The 17,224-nt window shown below is 46.0% G+C and overlaps 1 non-coding gene across 1 annotated transcript; it reads left to right on the top strand.

Moving 5' to 3' along the window:
- Positions 1-2,072: 2,072 nt before the first annotated feature.
- On the top strand, positions 2,073-2,221 carry LOC120365740 (small nucleolar RNA SNORA57). Its single transcript, XR_005580609.1, has one exon. It is a non-coding gene; the product is annotated as a small nucleolar RNA SNORA57 (small nucleolar RNA).
- The last annotated feature ends 15,003 nt before the right edge of the window (positions 2,222-17,224 follow it).

Consider the following 17,224-nt stretch of genomic DNA (forward strand, 5'->3'; position numbering starts at 1 on the left):
CCTCCAAGAGCAGGTAGAACAATGTGGAAAGCCCTTGACCGAAAGGTCCCAACAAGCACAGTAGCTTTAAGTCCAATCAACTACAACCATGTAATTAAAAATAATTCCTGCTTATGTCTGAAGAGCTTTAAATAAAGTTTGGAATTATTGAGCTATTTCACCTTAATGTTTCTTGCTCTGTCTCTCAAGCTAGAGTACAGTGGCACAATCTTGGCTCATTGCAACCTCCACTTTCCGAGCTCATGTGATTCTTTCATCCTAGCCTCCTAAGAAGATGGGATCATAGGTGTGCGCCACCACGCCCAGATCATTTTTGTATTTTTAGTAGAGACGAGTTTTTACCATGTTGGCCAGGCTGGTCTTGAACTCCTCACCTCAAGTGATCCTCCCACCTCAGCATCCCAAAGTGCTGGGATTATGGGAGTGAGACACAGCACCTGGTCATTAGTGTTATTTTAATATGGAATAGTAATTGGGATACATTGGTTATTATGGTTCAGGGACTTTGCTAAGCACTTTACCACCACATCCTCCCACTTCAGCCTCCCAAGTAGCTGGGACTACAAGAACATGCCACCATGCCCAGCTAATTTTTCTTTTTATGTTTTGTAGAGACAGGGTTTCACCGTGTTGCCCAGACTGCTCTCAGTCTCCTGGACTCAAGAGATCCTCCCGCCTCAGCCTCCCAAAGTGCTGGGATTACAGGCATGAGCCACTGTGTCTGGCCCCTCTTAACTAATTACATCTCCAATGACTATTTCCAAACAAGAGCACATTCTGAAGCACTGGGTATTAGTACTTCCACATGTGAATTTATTCGGGGGACATAATTCAATCGATAATACTTCAGGACTTCTTGACTAAGCTCATAATATTAAACTTCAAAAAAATTTAGAATTCAGGCCAGTTGTGGTGGTTCATGCCTATAATCTCAGCACTGTGAGAGGCCAATGCAGGCAGATCAGTTAAGTTCAGAAGTTTAAGACCAGCCTGGTCAACATGGTGAAACCCCATCTCTACTAAAAAAATACAAAAAAAAAAAAAAAGGCTAGGCCCAATGGTTCACACCTATAATCCCAGCACTTTGGGAGGCCGAGGTGGGCAGATCATTTGAGGTCAGGAGTTCGAGACCAACCTGGCCAACATGGTGAAACCTTGTCTCTACTAAAAAACTATATACAAAAATTAGCCAGGTGTGGTGGCATGGGCCTGTAGTCTCAGCTACTCAGGAGGCTGAGGCAGGAGAATCACTTGAACCAGGGAGGCAGAGGTTGCAGTGAGCAGAGATCACACCACTGCACTCCAGCGTGGGTAACAAAAGCGAAATTCTGTCTCAAAAACAAACAAAACTAGCCAGACATCATGGCAGGTGCCTGTAATCCCAGCTACTTGGGAGGCTGAAGTGGGAGGATTGCTTGAGCCTGGCAGGGAGACAGAGCCTGCAGTGAGCCAAGATTGCTCCACCGTACTTCAGCCTGGGCGACAGAGCAACATTCAGTCAAAAAAAAAAAAAAAAAAAAAAAAAGAAATTAGAATTTGAAGATGTTTCTTCCTGTGGTCCTGTTGAGTTTCTATGTCCATGAACCCCTCTACTCCATCCTTTTCAAAAATCAACATTTTACTTTTCAACGCCTTCTGGATTATTTATTTATTTATTTATTTTAAGAGATGGGATCTTACTCTGCTGCCCAAGCTGGAGTCCACTGGTGTAATTATAGTTCACTGCAATCTTGAATGCACCCACTGCCATGCCTGGCTAGTTTTTGTATTTTTAGTAGAGACAGGGTTTCATCATGTGGGCCAGGCTGGTTTTGAACTCCTGACTTTAGGTGATCTGCCCGCCTTGGCCTTCCAAAGTTCTAGGATTACAGGCATGAGCCACCATGCCCAGCTAAGTTTTGTATTTTTAGTAGAGACAGGGTTTCACCACGTTGGCCAGGTTGGTCTTGAACCCTGACCTCAAGTGATCCACCTGCCTTGGTCTCCCAAAGTGCTGGGATTACAGGTGTGAACTACCACTACCGGCCCACAGTTTTTGTTTGTTTGTTTGTTTTTTTGAGATAGAGTCTTACCCTCCTTTTCTTGGCGGGGACTGGGCTTGCGGTCCCGCTGCCCGTAACGTACAAAGGAAGAGGGAAAGGGCTCTGGCTCCCTCGGTGTCATGTCTTTGGTGCCGGTGACTTTCCATCTGCTGGTTCTATCCTCAAGCACCGAAACACCGGGCATTAAAAAAAAAAAAGAAAAGAAAAAGAGAGACAGAGTCTTGCTTTGTCGTCAGGCTGGAGTGCAATGGCGAAATCTCGGCTCATTGCAATCTTCGCCTTCTGGGTTCAAGTGGTTCTTCTGCCTCAGCTTCCCGAATAGCTGGGACCACAGGCACGTGCCACCATGCCCAGCTAATTTTTGTATTTTTATTAGAGACGGGGTTTCACCATGTTGGCCACGATGGTCTCGATCTCTTGACCTCATGATCCTTCCACCTCGGCCTACCAAAGTGCTGGGATTACAGGCGTGAGCCACTACTTACTTGGCCAACAATTTTAATAATGACTACTATTTCTTAAACTCTCACTCTAGTGTCTAATTTAATCTTCACAACAACTTTTCCAAAGAGGTACTATTATTCCTGCCTTATAGATGACAAACCTGAGGCTCAGAAAGATGAGGTAAGAAGTAGTCAGGTCAGCAGTGAGCTGGGATTGGAACCTGGGTCTGTTTGCTCCAAATCCTGTGCTATTAAGCTTTAGGGGTAGGAGGCTTATACTACTGTGGTAAAGAGCTGCCAAACTAGTTTAAAACCATAACATCAAATATATTTGTATGGTCTACAAACTTTTATAAACTGCACTGACGTCAATGACTCATATGCGCTCACAGCAAATTGCAGCAGTCAGTGTAGGCTCAAATGAAGAACCTTATCCCAGGGAACAGGTGAGACTCCCAGCCCCAGGATCTAGGCTGTGGTAGCTAAAGACCTAATCTGTTATGTGCAGTTGTTCAGTCATCAAGGACAGTTTCTTTTTTCTTTCTTTCTTTTTTTTTGAGATGGAATTTCACTCTTATTGCCCAGGCTGGAGTGCAAGGGCACGATCTCTCTTGGCAAGGACAGTTTCTTGACCTCCACAGATTCTCTAGTCTCCAGGTTCTCCCAAGTCATTGGGGATTGTGTGAGTTGAGCTCCTATCCCCAACTCCTACACCTTTGCACCATCTCCCAGCAAACTTTGGCCTCTGTAACCTCTTTTCAGGTAATAGGATATGGTACCCCCCAAGTTCAGAAAGGAAAGCACAACAAGGATTTCTGGTTCAAGGAGAAAACTACCTCCTTTACATTTGGCTTATTTTCCATTAAGACGCAAATCAATCAGGAGAAAATTGCCCTCAGGACTGTTAAGCACACATCTTTGCTCAAATCAGGTCCTGAATGCATGTGTCAAAAGCACCTCACACTCCCGTTCATTGCCAGCCAAGTCTCTGGGGGCAGTCCAGTTGATTTGGAAGCATTCAGTCAGATCTAACATTCATTGCACATATCTTCTGTGTATTGTAGCTGCCAAGCTGGCCATCTGATTACTTCACATTCACTGGTCCAATGGGCAAGGTGAATCTACAGTGCAATAAGGAGAATACTCAGAAATGAAAGGCAGAGCTGCCATCCTCCACACTCCAGGATTCCCAAGCTGAAAAGACTGAAGGCACTAAAACTTCCCCAGGTTTTAAAGGAATCGGGGAAGGAACTGTCAGTGAACTGTCACGCAGGTGTTTAGCATAGATTAGCTTATTTTGTCTTCACAGTATCCCTACCAGGTAGATGCTATGATTACCTACATTTACAGGTATAAACAATATTTCAGCTATGGAAAGTAGAATTTTAAAACATAATAAATTATAAATAGGTTTTATAGGTGAGCCATTATCTTTAAAATGAATTTCTCCTACGGAAGCTACCTAGGAAGAGCTTTCTGGGCAGTGTGGTTCAGTGGTTATCATTTTTTAACTGCTTTGCCCTACTGTCATCTGCAGTAAACTTTAAGTATGAAAAACTTCAAGCATGTAAATTTTGTGGTCAGACAGATTTGGATACAAATAATGGCTCTTCCGGTAATCAGGAAAATGAACTCACTGAGTATTTCAAACAGTGAGAAGTTAATACTGTGGCTATAAGTTAATGGAAGAAGTGAGAAGACAAACAGGGGAAACTGGGGCAACCCAGAGATTAGCAAGAGCAGGAAACCACTACCATCCCTAGCATGGGGGCCAGAAGGAGACAGAGCCTGAAACTGACAAGGTTGTGGCTATCCTAGCTTCTTCTGTCCTCCCACCCTCAATCTTGTGCCTGTGGCTCCTATTGTCCAAACCCAGCCAAAGCCAGCGGACAAGAGAGCCTGGGAGAAGCAGCCTGCCTGGGGATGGGATGGGGATGGAGTGTAGGGGTAGCCTACCTGTGACACAGAGTATTAGAAGGAGAACAACGGATATGAGGGCAAACAGACAAATGATGAGCCCAGCTCTTGCTAGTTTCAAGTTCCTCCTTTATAACATTATTTCTTTTTTCTTTCTTTTCTTTTCTTTTTTCTTTTTTTTTTTTTTTGAGACAGAGTTTCGCTCTTGTTACCCAGGCTGGAGTGCAATGGCGAAATCTCGGCTCACTGCAACCTCTGCCTCCTGGGTTCAAGCAATTCTCCTGCCTCAGCCTCCTGAGTAGCTGGAACTACAGGCGTGCGCCACCATGCCCAGCTAATTTTTGTATTTTTAGTAGAGATGGGGTTTCACCATGTTGACCAGGATGGTCTCAATCTCTTGACCTCGTGATCCACCCGCCTCGGCCTCCCAAAGTGCTGGGATTACAGGCGTGAGCCACCGCGCCCGGCTTTTTTTTTTTTTTTTTTTTTTTTTTTTTTTTTTTTTTTTTTTTTAGATGAATTCTTGCTCTAGTGCCCAGGCTGGAGGGCAATGGCACAGTCTTGGCTCACTATAACCTCTGCTTCAGGTTCAAGTGATTCTTCCGCCTCAGCCTCCCAAGTAGCTGGGATTACAGGCATGCGCCACCACACCCAGCTAATTTTTGTATTTTTTTTCTTTATTGATTGTCAATCATCCTTCAAAATATTTTTTGTATTTTTAGAAGAGACGGGGTTTCGCCATGTTGGCCAGGCTGGTCTTGAACTCTTGACCTCAGGTGATCCGCCCGCCTCAGCCTCCCAACGTGCTAGGATTACAGGTGTGAGCCACCGCACCCAGCTTATAACATGATTTCTATCTCACAGGGTTGTTGTGAGAATTAAATGAGCAAATGTAAGTAAAATGTTAGCACAGTTCCTGGCACTTAGTATGGAGGCAGCTACAAACTACATTTCTCCTAGAAGGGAAAACCAAGGTTCAGACAGATTAATTTACTCAAGGAAAAAGCCTGGGGAGCTGGGAGATCAGTATGATCTTGGGTAAGTCATTTCTCTGAGCCTCAGTTTCCTCACCCTACCAACTCCCTGGGCTGCTAAGCGGATTCATTCCTTGGGCAGATATGTACTGAGCACTTGCATCTTCCAGGCACTTTGGGTGCAGCTACACAAGGCAGACCCATTAAGTCCCGCTCTCCTGGAGTTTACAGTCTGGTCGGGAGAAAGATAGTGTACAGAACCACCTGCTTCTGCTTCTGCTTCTGCTTCTGCTTCTTCTGCTTCCTTCTTTCTTCTTCTTCTTCTTCTTCTTCTTCTTCTTCTTCTTCTTCTTCTTCTTCTTCTGCTGCTGCTGCTGCTGCTGCTGCTGCTGCTGCTGCTGCTGCTGCTGCTGCTGCTTCTGCTTCTGCTTCTGTTTCTTCTGCTTCTGCTTCTTCTTCTGCTTCTGCTTCTGCTTCTGCTTCTTCTGCTTCTGCTGCTGCTGCTTCTGCTTCCTTCTTTCTTTCTTCTTCTCCTCCTCCTCCTCCTCCCCTCCTCCTCCTCGTCCTCCCCTCCTCCTCCTCGTCCTCCCCCTCCCCCTCCCCCTCCTCCTCCTCCTCCTCCCTCTTCTTCTTCTGCCTCTTCTTCCTCTTCTTCATTTCATTTACTTTTGCATTTAGTTTGGGACAAAACTTTCTATAGATCACTATATAGTCCCGCTGTGATAAATGTCACGAAGTGCTGTGAGGGTGGGTGATATGATGGTCTGGCCTGGTCTAGGGAGGTCACGGCAGCTTCCCTGTGACTCGCCTGAACCTGCGGCATGAGCTAGCTGAGCGTGTTGAGGAGCCTGGGCTGAGGGCGCTGGAACAGCACCAGGGGCTCTTTGGAATGTTTAAACATTAACCCAGCCATCGCCATCGCGCCCCTGGCCTCCCCTGAGCCAGGCCGCGACACTCGCCTGCCTCCGAGGGCCTCCAGCAGTGAAGACGGGACCGCGCCCCGCCAGGACTCCGGGGCTACCCAGGAAGGGGTGCCCGTCCGGCCCGGCCTCCCGCCTCCGGCCCAGCTCTGACGCTCTGCCCGACCCGAGCCCAGAGTAGCAGCTGATGATCTGCTAATGCGTACGGAGTTTTCGTGGAGTTCGACCCTCGGCCCGCGACCCGCGCGGAGTTCGCGGTGGCGCTGGCCGAGCCTCTTAATTCCCTTTGTATCGATCCCAGCGTTAATGACATAACCTTCTCCCCTAATTAACTGACAACTGCATTAGGCGGCGCGCCTCCTCCGCACACCGCCCGCAGCTTCCCCCACGCGGTTCCACCCGCGCCGGTGTGGGGCTGGGGCGCAGCCCGGATTCAACCCAGGGTTCCACTGCCGTGGTGGAGACGAGGGGATATTGTTTCAGGATTGGGATGCCCCTGCCATCCACATCAGCTCAATAAACATCTGCCATTATTTATATATTGCTGCTGTTTATCTCTTTGCCACTTAACATACTGTAGCTTACTGTTTCACTAGGACCCAAGAGGCAGAGAGTGGAAATTGGGGCTTGGAGAGGTGAAGGTACATAGGCAATAGCCACGGATGTGCAGCAGGCTACCGGGAGAGGCAGGATTCCCAACCTCCTAAGTAGCCTTGGACTCCCAAGTTTGCACTGTTAAGCCCTAGGCTATCCTCCAACGTGTAATTTAGACCCTACTAAAGGTGTTATATGTGAAGTGCTTAGCAGAGTATGTGGCAGATAACGAGCACTCAGTAAATTTCAGTATGTCAGGCTAATTTATGGAAATACTAATTTGTGTTTATTCTCCTTTGCCTTCCCTTTCCTGGATGGCCAGTTCAGTCAAATGGCCAGGTTTTCCAATTCCTTGGGCAGCAGAAAAAGTAGAGGTAGTGGGCTTGATCTCTTGCTAATTCAAACACAGGGGTCCCAAATGTTGTGTAATTTAAAGGATCATTTATCTCACACACATGCACATACACACATACATGCTATATGCTGGAACCAGAGCAGGGCTTAACTTCGATTTCATTTGTAAAATACAAACACTTGGCTGGTCGGTGGCTTACACCTGTAATCCCAGCACTTTGGGAGGCTGAAGCTGGTGGATCACCTGAGGCCAGGAATTTGAGACCAGCCTGGCCCAAATGGCGAAACTCCATCTCTGCTAAAAATACAAAAATTAACTGAGCCTGGTGGCACGTGCCTGTAATCCCAGCTATTTGGGAGGGGGAGCCACTAGAATCACTTGAACCTGGGAAGCGGAGGTTGCAGTAAGCCGAGATAGCGCCATGGCACTCCACCTTGGTCAACTGAGTGAGACTCTGTCTCAATAAATAAATAAATAAAATAGATGAAATAGCAATTCAAGCGCCCTGCCACTATTCATTAAGTTGAGTTGTCATTTGAAGGTGAAGAAACTGAGGCTCAGAGAGGTTCATGGAATTGTTCCCACATGGTACTAAGACTTTAGGACAGGAAACTCTTTCCATGATTCACCCACCACCTCTATTTTTTCTCTTTACTTGCTGGGAGTTACCTTCCTACCCAAGTTGCTGAGCTTGCGTACTGTCTATTTCCTTCCGGGGAAATCCGGATTTGACAAGTCCCGAACACCCAGCACTGAAGGAAATATTAGATCAATATACCCGCCAGCCAGCCATTTCCTCTTCCTCTCTGACAAACCTATGAGGCACCACTTTTTAGCAAAAAGGCCCGTCATTTTTTGACTGAAGGTCAGCAAGATTAAGCAACTTGCCTGAATTCACCCAGCTGGTGGTTTTGCTGAGACTCAAACCCAGATTAAGTGGGATCTACTTTCCACTGTATCCTTTAGACCACAATCTGCTTTCTTTGACCAGCTAGGGGGCTGCATTCCCTTAGACAGTCTTGACATGTAATTCCTGAGGAATCGAGTGTATGGTTTTTGGTTTGGAAGTTCATTTCTGGGCTCCTTCACCACAGATCTCCTTCTCTTCCCCTATAATGGGGAGCCAGCCGGAGTCAGAAGGTCTCTTTCAGAAGACACAAGGAGGCTTTGTGATGATGGCTGTTAGAAGGGCACAGGCAAAATCTCCCTGGGGCAAAGTTGGGAAATGAGGCAAGTCTCCTAAGTGCCAGGCTCACCCTGTTATTGGGGGTGGTGATGAGATCACCTCCTCTCTGACCTCCCACTATCTGATATGCTTATCCTTTGGGCCTCCCTCCCACGCTTTCTGGGAAACATATTGCCCATCTCTTCCTATTGAGAGCTTCTCTTCATCCTTTGATGCCCTACTCAAATATTTCCTCCTCCATGAAGCCTAAGTGATCCCCCCTTGCTGAATTACTTGGCCCCTTCTCAGGAGTCTCAGAGCCACTGGATCACATATGCACTTCATTGTAGGCACAGAACCTGCTTCAAATCCACTTGCCAATTACTAGCGCTGTGAGCTTGATCAAGATTTAACCTCTAAACATCTGTTTCTCCAACTAAAATGCAAACAATAGTGCCTGCCTTCACAGGGCTGTGAAGAAGTTTAATTTGGATTATGTATGTGAGTAAAGAAAAAATGTTATCTCTATATATTCATGGCCTTAATTTCTCCTCTCAGGGAGCTTGGAGGGGAAGAAAGGGTTGTGATGAGGGGTTGCTTTGTGTATACAATACAGAGAGGCAGATGGAAAAATAATTTATTTATTTATTTAGAAACAGAGTTGCTGTGTTGCCCAGGCTGAGGTACGGCTGCTCCATCATGGCTCACTGCAGTCTCGAATGCTTAAGCTCAGGCAATCCTCCCACCTAGCCTTCTAATTAGTTAGGAATACTTAGCACCATGCCTGGCTAATTTTTAAAATTTTCTATAGAGACGGGGTCTTACTATGTTGCCTGGACTGGTGTCAAACTCCCGGCCTCAAGCAATCTTTAGGCCTTGGGAAAAGAGGATTTTAGGTTTTGCTGTGTATATTTTTCAAAAGATTGTGCAATCATTATTCAAATATTTTTTTCAAATATTATGGATGCCATTGATACCGTGTGGAGACAAGACCATGAAGAGGCTCAGCTTTTATTTTAATTTTTTGAGATGGCGTCTCACTCTGTCACCTAGACTAGAGTCTAGTAGCATGATCAGGGCACACTGCAGCCTCTACCTCCCTGACTCAAGCAATCCTCCTACTTTAACCTCTCAAGTAGCTAGGTATCTGAGACCACAGGCACAACCACTATGTGCAGTTAATTTTTATATTTTTTGTAGAGACAAGGTCTCACTATGTTGCCCAGGCTGGAAGGCTCATCTTTTAAAAGGATATGCATGGGCCCGGCATGGTGGCTCATGCCTGTAATCCCAGCACTTTGGGAGGCCAAGGTGGGCGGATCATGAGGTCAAGAGATCGAGACAATCCTGGCCAACATGGTGAAACCCCATCTCTACCAAAAAAAAAATATATATATGAAAATTAGCTGGGCATGGTGGCACAGGCCTGTAGTCCCAGCTACTTAGGAGACTAAGGCAGAAGAATTGCTTCAACCCGGGAGGCGGAGGTTGCAGTGAGCCAAGATCATGCCACTGCACTCCAGTCTGGCACCTGGCGACAGAGTAAGACTCTGTCTCAAAAAAAAAAAAAAAAAAAAAAAAGGATATGCATGTAAAGCTCTCAGCACAGTGTTTCATAGCTACCAAATACTCAAATAATGATGTCTCTATTATTTGTTTATCCATCTATACCATAAAACTTGTCTTCATCTCTGTGCCAACCTACCTTCTGCCCTACTCAGCCAACAGTACATACTCGGTAGGAAGAAACCAAAAGCCAACCAAAGTCTGGGAGGACCAGGCCCTTGAAACAAATGCCCTAACACTTCAGCTGACGATAGCCACTGGGAGCAGGGTCAGCACCAGGGAGGGGATATTTGCAGGCATTCTTCCGTGGGGGATGGGCTCTCACATCCTGCTTGTCACTGTTCCCGGCCCAAACACAGGCTCTCTTCATCCTCTCACCCACACATACTGACCTCTGCCCTAGGATGTCACTAAAGGGTGAAGGAGCCATGACTGGCCAGGGATACCAAACATGCCAAGCCAGAATTCTGCACACAGTTCCCTGGGACTTCTGCCTATTCCACAGGGCCTGGCTTGCACACCAGCAGCCCTGTAGTTGGGTGTGTCCTTAAAGGTTAACCCTCCTCCAGGACAGCAGGGTGGGAGATGAGTGACAGGAAGACGTGGGAGTACCCCCTGCCACTCACAGAACTCCAGTCACAGCCGACTACTTATTCTCCCTGCAACACTATCCTTTCCAGTCTCTGCATTTGCTCATTCTGATCTCTGAGGTGCCCTCCCCGCATTTCTGCCTAATAAACTCTACTCATTCTTCAAGGCCTAATCCAAATAACTTCTCTTCCAGGAAGCCATTCCTGCAGTTTGAAAGAGCTCCCTCTGACCCCACAGCCCTTATCCTGGCCTCTGTTTTTATTTAGGATATGGGGTCTCACCAAACACTGGACAAATGCAACATGGATCAGAGATTGTGTGGGGGAGTCAGGGAGATTGAGGTTTCATTCCTGGACGAGACACCTCACTAAGCCTCATTGTAAAACTGGGAAAATAAAATAGGATAGTTATGAAAATTAAATGAGAGAATGCTCATTAAGCCATTAGCATGGTGCCTTGTACACATTAAGCTCTCATGTTAGCTATTATTATTATTGTCTCTGTCTCTCTTCCACCTCCACACCCGCCCACAGCATCTCAGATAAGGCCTTGACTAGCTCAATATCTGAAGGTGGAATTTTATTAATCAAGTCTCTCAGGTTCTAGATATGAGAAGGCTTTCTCCAGAAAGAAGTGGAGATGCTAAAAAGAGGCTGAATTTTCTAAGAACAAGAGATCCCAGCTGGGTGTGGTGGCTTACACCTGTAATCGCAGCACTTCGGGAGGCTGAGGCAGGTGGATTTGCATAAGCCCAGGAGTTCAAGACCAGCCTGGGCAACATGGCAAAACCTCATCTCTACTAAAAATACAATTAGCCAGGCATGGTGGTGCACACCTGTAATCCCAGCTACATGGGAGGCTAAAGCATGAGAATCACTTGAACTCAGGAGACAGAGGTTACAGTGAGCTGAGATTGTGCCACTGCACTCCAGCCTGGGCCACAGAGAGAGACTCAGTTTCAAAAAGAACAAGAGATCCCAAGAGAGAAATGTGCCTTGACTGCCAGTCAGATGGGCTCTAAAGGGGAAGCTGGAGGGTTATCTGCCAAAGAAATGGTAATATGTTTGTTGAGGAAGGAAAAAACTTTTCTTCTACCTTCTTATTTTCAGTACCTGGAGGCCTGTGAATCAAACTTACAAAAGACAGATTCACAGGAAAAAAGGGAACACACTTTTTATTAATTACTTATATGCATGGGAGCTCAGAGAAAAGAAGTTAAATTCAAAGAAGCAGTTAGACCTAGGGGCTTATATGCCCTTTTAGCTAAAGAGAGATGATTTGGGCTCCAAGGGACAGTGAAGTGTCAGGAAGTCACTAGGAAATATATGGAGGAACAAATGGAAGATAAGCGGTATTTTAGTAAGGTCTGTTTATTCAAACTCATCTTGGTGTCAATTTCCCTGTTATTTATTTATTTACTTATTTTGAGATGGAGCCTTGCTATATCACTCAGGCTGGAGTGCAGTGACGTGATCTCGGCTCACTGCAACCTCTGTCTCCCAGGTTCAAGCGATTCTCCTGCCTCAGCCTCCTGAGTAGTTGGGACTACAGGCATGAGCCACCATACCCGGGTAATTTTTGTATTTTTAGTAGAGACGGGTTTTCACCATGTTGACCAGGCAGGTCTCAAACTCCTGACCTCAGGTGATCCCACCATGGCCTCCCAGAGTGCTGGGATTACCGGCATGAGCCACCACGTCTGGCTGAATTTCCATTTTTGGTGATAAGAGTCACTTTTCTTACTCTGGTATAGGGAGAATGCCTTTTTCAAAGGAAAATTTATGCCCTGCTTTCAGGCAGATAAGAGATCTCTTCCTGCTCCTGTTGAATCTCAATTGCTTTCAGCTCACAATGTTTCCTATGCCAAAATGACATATTTTGCGGTAGCATATTCTGATCTTCTTGACTTGCCTTACTCTTTGACTGCCAGGATCAGAAATCTAGCAGGCCCCGCAGTAGCAACAAGGTCTTTTCCATAGCCATAAAGAACCTCCACTCAGCTCTAGCTCCCAGGGTGGTTCTCAGACCCAGAGAAGTCATGGCACGTCACCCAGGTTCGGTTCCTACATTCTACCCCTCAGGTTATCCAAGAAGGAAACACAGAGAAGACACTCCCAGGCCTGGGAGGAAGCCACTGAAGCAGCAAAGCCAGAGCTCTGGTGATTGTTAAGATCCACCTCAATTCCCTAACAAGAGTCCATGTTTCGGGGCGTGCTGTGGAGCGGCACTGCCTCCTCTGAGAGCTGCCCTCCACTGATAAGTCTGGGATCAGGATCCCGTAATTACTTTAGTAATAAGTGTCGCTAGGCTTTCTTTACCCAGCTAATAGGCCTGGGATGGGACCTTGGCCCAGAAAAGCCAATCTAGAACCTGAGCCCAGATAATCTGATTTCCTCTCTCTGTGAATTTGGAATTGGCATGGAGATGAGAGCTCAGGTAGCTGCAGCCACTGGACCTGGCCATGCAGAGGAAGTAGGTCTGCAGAGAGAAGGTAGTAGATGGTTCAAGATGTCTAGGACTTCAAGAGATGGTTCCCAACTCACCATTTCCATTTTCCTCAAAGCCTGGCTGAACTTCTTGGAATTGAGTTACATGATACTCCCCTTTTACTAAGTAATTTCAATGTTGCTGTTCCTGGCAGTCAAAAGGCCATTGACTAAGATGCCAACTTTCTCTGCCTTCATGACTTGTACAAGGTCCCTCAGGGCTTATGCAATAGACCCAGAGCTGTATAGCTTCTAGCCTGGAGTTCAGACCTTGAATAGCAAGTCTCCCAGGGTCAGTCTTACCCAAATTTGAGCCCACAATTGGAAAGGAAATTAGCCCCATCACCTCACCACTGTTCCAGGGCAGAGAACAGAATACATGGTACCTACAGGTCCCCTTTCAGATGTATGTAATAACGATAGCTGCTACTTATTGAGTGTCCATCCTGTATCAGGCACTGTGCTGAGTGTCCTAATTTCCAGTCTTCAAAACAACCTGGCTGGGCAAGGTGGCTCATGCTGGTAATCCCAGCACTTTAGGAGGCTGAGGTGGGTGAATCACCTGAGGTCAGGAGTTCAAGACCAGTCTGGCCAACATGGTGAAACCCTGTCCCTACTAAAAATACAAAAAAATATCAACCAGACATTGTGGCATATTCTCGTAATCCCAGCTATTTGGGAGGCTGAGGCAGGAGAATCACTTGAACCTGTGAGGTGATGTTGCAGTGAGCCGAGATCATGCCACTGCACTTCAGCCTGGGCAACAAAGTGAGACCCTGTCTCCCCCCCAAAAAAGAAGGCCAGGTGCAGTGGCTTACACCTGTAATCCCAGCACTTTAGGAGGCCAAGGCAGGTGGATCATGAGGTCAGGAGTTCAAGACCAGCCTGGCCAATATGGTAAAACCCATCCCTACTAAAAATACAAAAATTACCTGGGCATGGTGGTGCATACCTGAAGTCCCAGCTGCTTGGGAGGCTGAGGCAGGAGAATTGCTGGAACCCAGGAGGCAGAGGTTGCGGTGAGCCAAAATCATGCCACTGCACTCCAGCCTGGGTGACAGAGTGAGACTACGTCTCAAAAAAAAAAACAAAAAAAAAACAAAAAACCCAACCTGAGTTAGTTTTAAATATTTTTACTACTATTTAAATTAATTAAATATACATGGAGATCAAAATAAGCATAAATGCCTCATGCTTACAAGCTTTTATAGAAATAGGAAGCCAAAAAATAAATTATTACAATTGATATAAACATTATTTGATATTGCCAATTCGTCTTTTGGCTGAAATTAATTTGCTTTACTAAAAACAAAGCAAAACAAACACTGCAACTTGTTATGTATTCTATTGGCATCCCCACTGTAGATGAGGAAACAGTGGCTTAGAAACGTGAACAACATTGCCCAAGGTCAAACAGTTGAGTGTTATAATCAACCAGGTTAACTGAAGAATCCCAACAGCCCAGTTTAGGGACCAGTTGCCAGTCTAGGCTGCTTCTTCATTAAAATCATGGCTCATGACTGTACAGGGACAGATGGTTTTCTTTTTTTTTTTTTTTTTTTTTTGAGACGGAGTCTAACTCTGTTGCCCAGGCTGGAGTGTAATGGGGTGATCTCAGCTCACTGCAACCTCTGCCTCCCAGCTTCAAGTGATTCTCCTGCCTCAGCCTCTTGAATAGCTGGCATTACAGGCGTCCACAATCATGCCCAGCTAATTTTTGTATTTTCAATAGACAGGGTTTCACCATGGTGACCAGGTTGGTCTCAAACTCCAGACTTTAGCTGATCCACCCGCCTCAGCCTCCCAAAGTGTTGGGATTACAGGTGTGAGCCACCACACCGGCCCAGATATTTATCTCCTGTAAAAATATTCAAGACGTGGAACAGGGCAAGTGCTTGTTAAAAGTTTGTTGAATGAATGAATGAATGAATGGGTGAATTGGGAGACAGCTGATTAGGAGATAGTCTGCTGCATCCCAATCATGGAGAAACCTGTAATTTAGCCCTCTCCATTTACCACTACTGCCAGAAGCCCTAACCACCTTGTTGCCCAGAAGCTAGTCTAATGACATTAACCATCCGAGACAGCCATGACACCATTAAAAGCTTCAGTCCAGCCAATGCACACCAATCCAGGACCTTGGCTCTGGGCCCTGGGCTGGGGGAGTGGTCTAGTTGTTTACCAGAAATTTGGACCTTCTTCAGAGAAAAGCATACATGACCTATTAGTCTAATTCAAGTACTTAGCAAGAAATGACTGTACCATTCACACCCCCAGCCCCAGGTTAATGGAGCCAGGGCAAATAGAGAGACCTTGACTGCTCAGAGATCTTCCTGGGAGGGGAAGAAGGAAGAAGGAAGGCCAACTCAGTATCCCACTGGAGTTTTCAGGGAGGCAGTCTGACTGAGCATTTCCTGGGGCTGGTAGGCCACAGGGATACAAGAATGTATAGAGAGAGACTGATTCCACCCACCACTCTGGCAGCTTTGTGTACATCCTACCCACGGTCACCTCCCTCACTGCCTTAAACTTGGCTCAGAAAAGAATGGGAAGACAACCAAATATCTATCAACACAGAAATGATTAAATAAACTGTGCATGTATCAATATGCATTCATATAAGTTCATGTCATGCAGCTGATAAATAGAATGCTACAGCTCAACTCTACTCATGGGTGCTGAATGATGTCTGTGACTTGCACTTTGCTTTCCAGTGTGTGACCCCACTTATGAACATTACACATACCCATAGATTCTCAAGGTCACAGATATGCAGGGAATGGTCAGGACATTTTAGAGTGGGATTTTAAAGATTTTGCTTTTTTCTTTAGAATTGTCTGTAATGTCCAAATTCTCTAAAAAAAAAATCACATAATTGTTGACTTTTTTGAGTTTTTACTGTGGGCTAGCCACAGTGCTTTTACGTGGATTATCTCACTCCTCACAAGGTGGGTGCCATGGTTTTTCACGTTACAGATATGGATAGTAAGGCCCAGTGAGGTTAAGCCCAAGGTTACATAATAGCTTGTGACTAACAACTAACAAACTCAAACGTTGCTGGAGGATTAAATGAATTAATGCATGTATTTGCATACAGTTGGTGCACAGTAGTACTTGGCACACAGTAGGGACTCCATAAATGAGGATTATCATAATTAGGGCCGAGTGCAGCAGCTCATACCTGCAATCCCAGCACTTTGGGGAGGCCAAGGTGGGTGAATCACCCTGAGGTCAGGAGTTCAAGACCAGCCTGGCCAACATGATGAAACCCTGTCTCCAATAAAAACAAAAAATTAGCCTGCTATGGTGGCATGAGCCTGTAATCCCAGCTACTTGGGAGGCTGAGGCAGGAGAATTGCTTGAACCTAGGAGACAGAGGTTGCAGTGCGCCAAGATGATGCCACTATTCTCCAGCCTGGGTGATACAGTGAGATTCTGTCTCAAAAAAAAAAAAAAAAGGATTATCATAATTATTATATATCACTTGTCACACTGCACTGCTCTTACGGACTGTTGTCTGCTTCCCTGCTCTGGTGTTAAAGGTTTGAAAATAGGATCTGAGAGTCCTTTTACTCCGGAATCTCTTGCACACAAAATAGTGTCTTCAGGGTCAGCACTCATCAGATGCTTATTGAGTGAGTGAATAAATTAATAGACAAATGTCCAGAGCTCTATAAATAGATTCTTCCAACTATTATACTTTGCATGGGTGGGTATGTCCTTATCCCAATAGGATCACAAATTCCCTGAGATCAAGCACAATCCTGGGCCAGGCGCAGTGGCTCACGCCTGTAATCCTAACACTTTGGGAGGCCAAGGTGGGCAGATCATGAGGTCAAGAGTTCGAGACCAGGCCGGGCGCGGTGACTCAAGCCTGTAATCCCAGCACTTTGGGAGGCCGAGGCGGGTGGATCACGAGGTCAAGAGATCGAGACCATCCTGGTCAACATGGTGAAACCCTGTCTCTACTAAAAAATCCCCCAAAAAAATTAGCTGGGCACAGTGGCGCATGCCTGTAATCCCAGCTACTCAGGAGGCTGAGGCAGGAGAATTGCCTGAACCCAGGAGGTGGAGGCTGCAGTGAGCCGAGATCGCGCCATTGCACTTCAGCCTGGGTAACAAGAGCGAAACTCCGTCTCAAAAAAAAAAAAAAAAAAAAAAAAAAGAGTTC

Source organism: Saimiri boliviensis, chromosome 1 (genome assembly GCF_048565385.1).
Source record: "Saimiri boliviensis isolate mSaiBol1 chromosome 1, mSaiBol1.pri, whole genome shotgun sequence".
Taxonomy (NCBI): Eukaryota; Metazoa; Chordata; class Mammalia; order Primates; family Cebidae; genus Saimiri; species Saimiri boliviensis.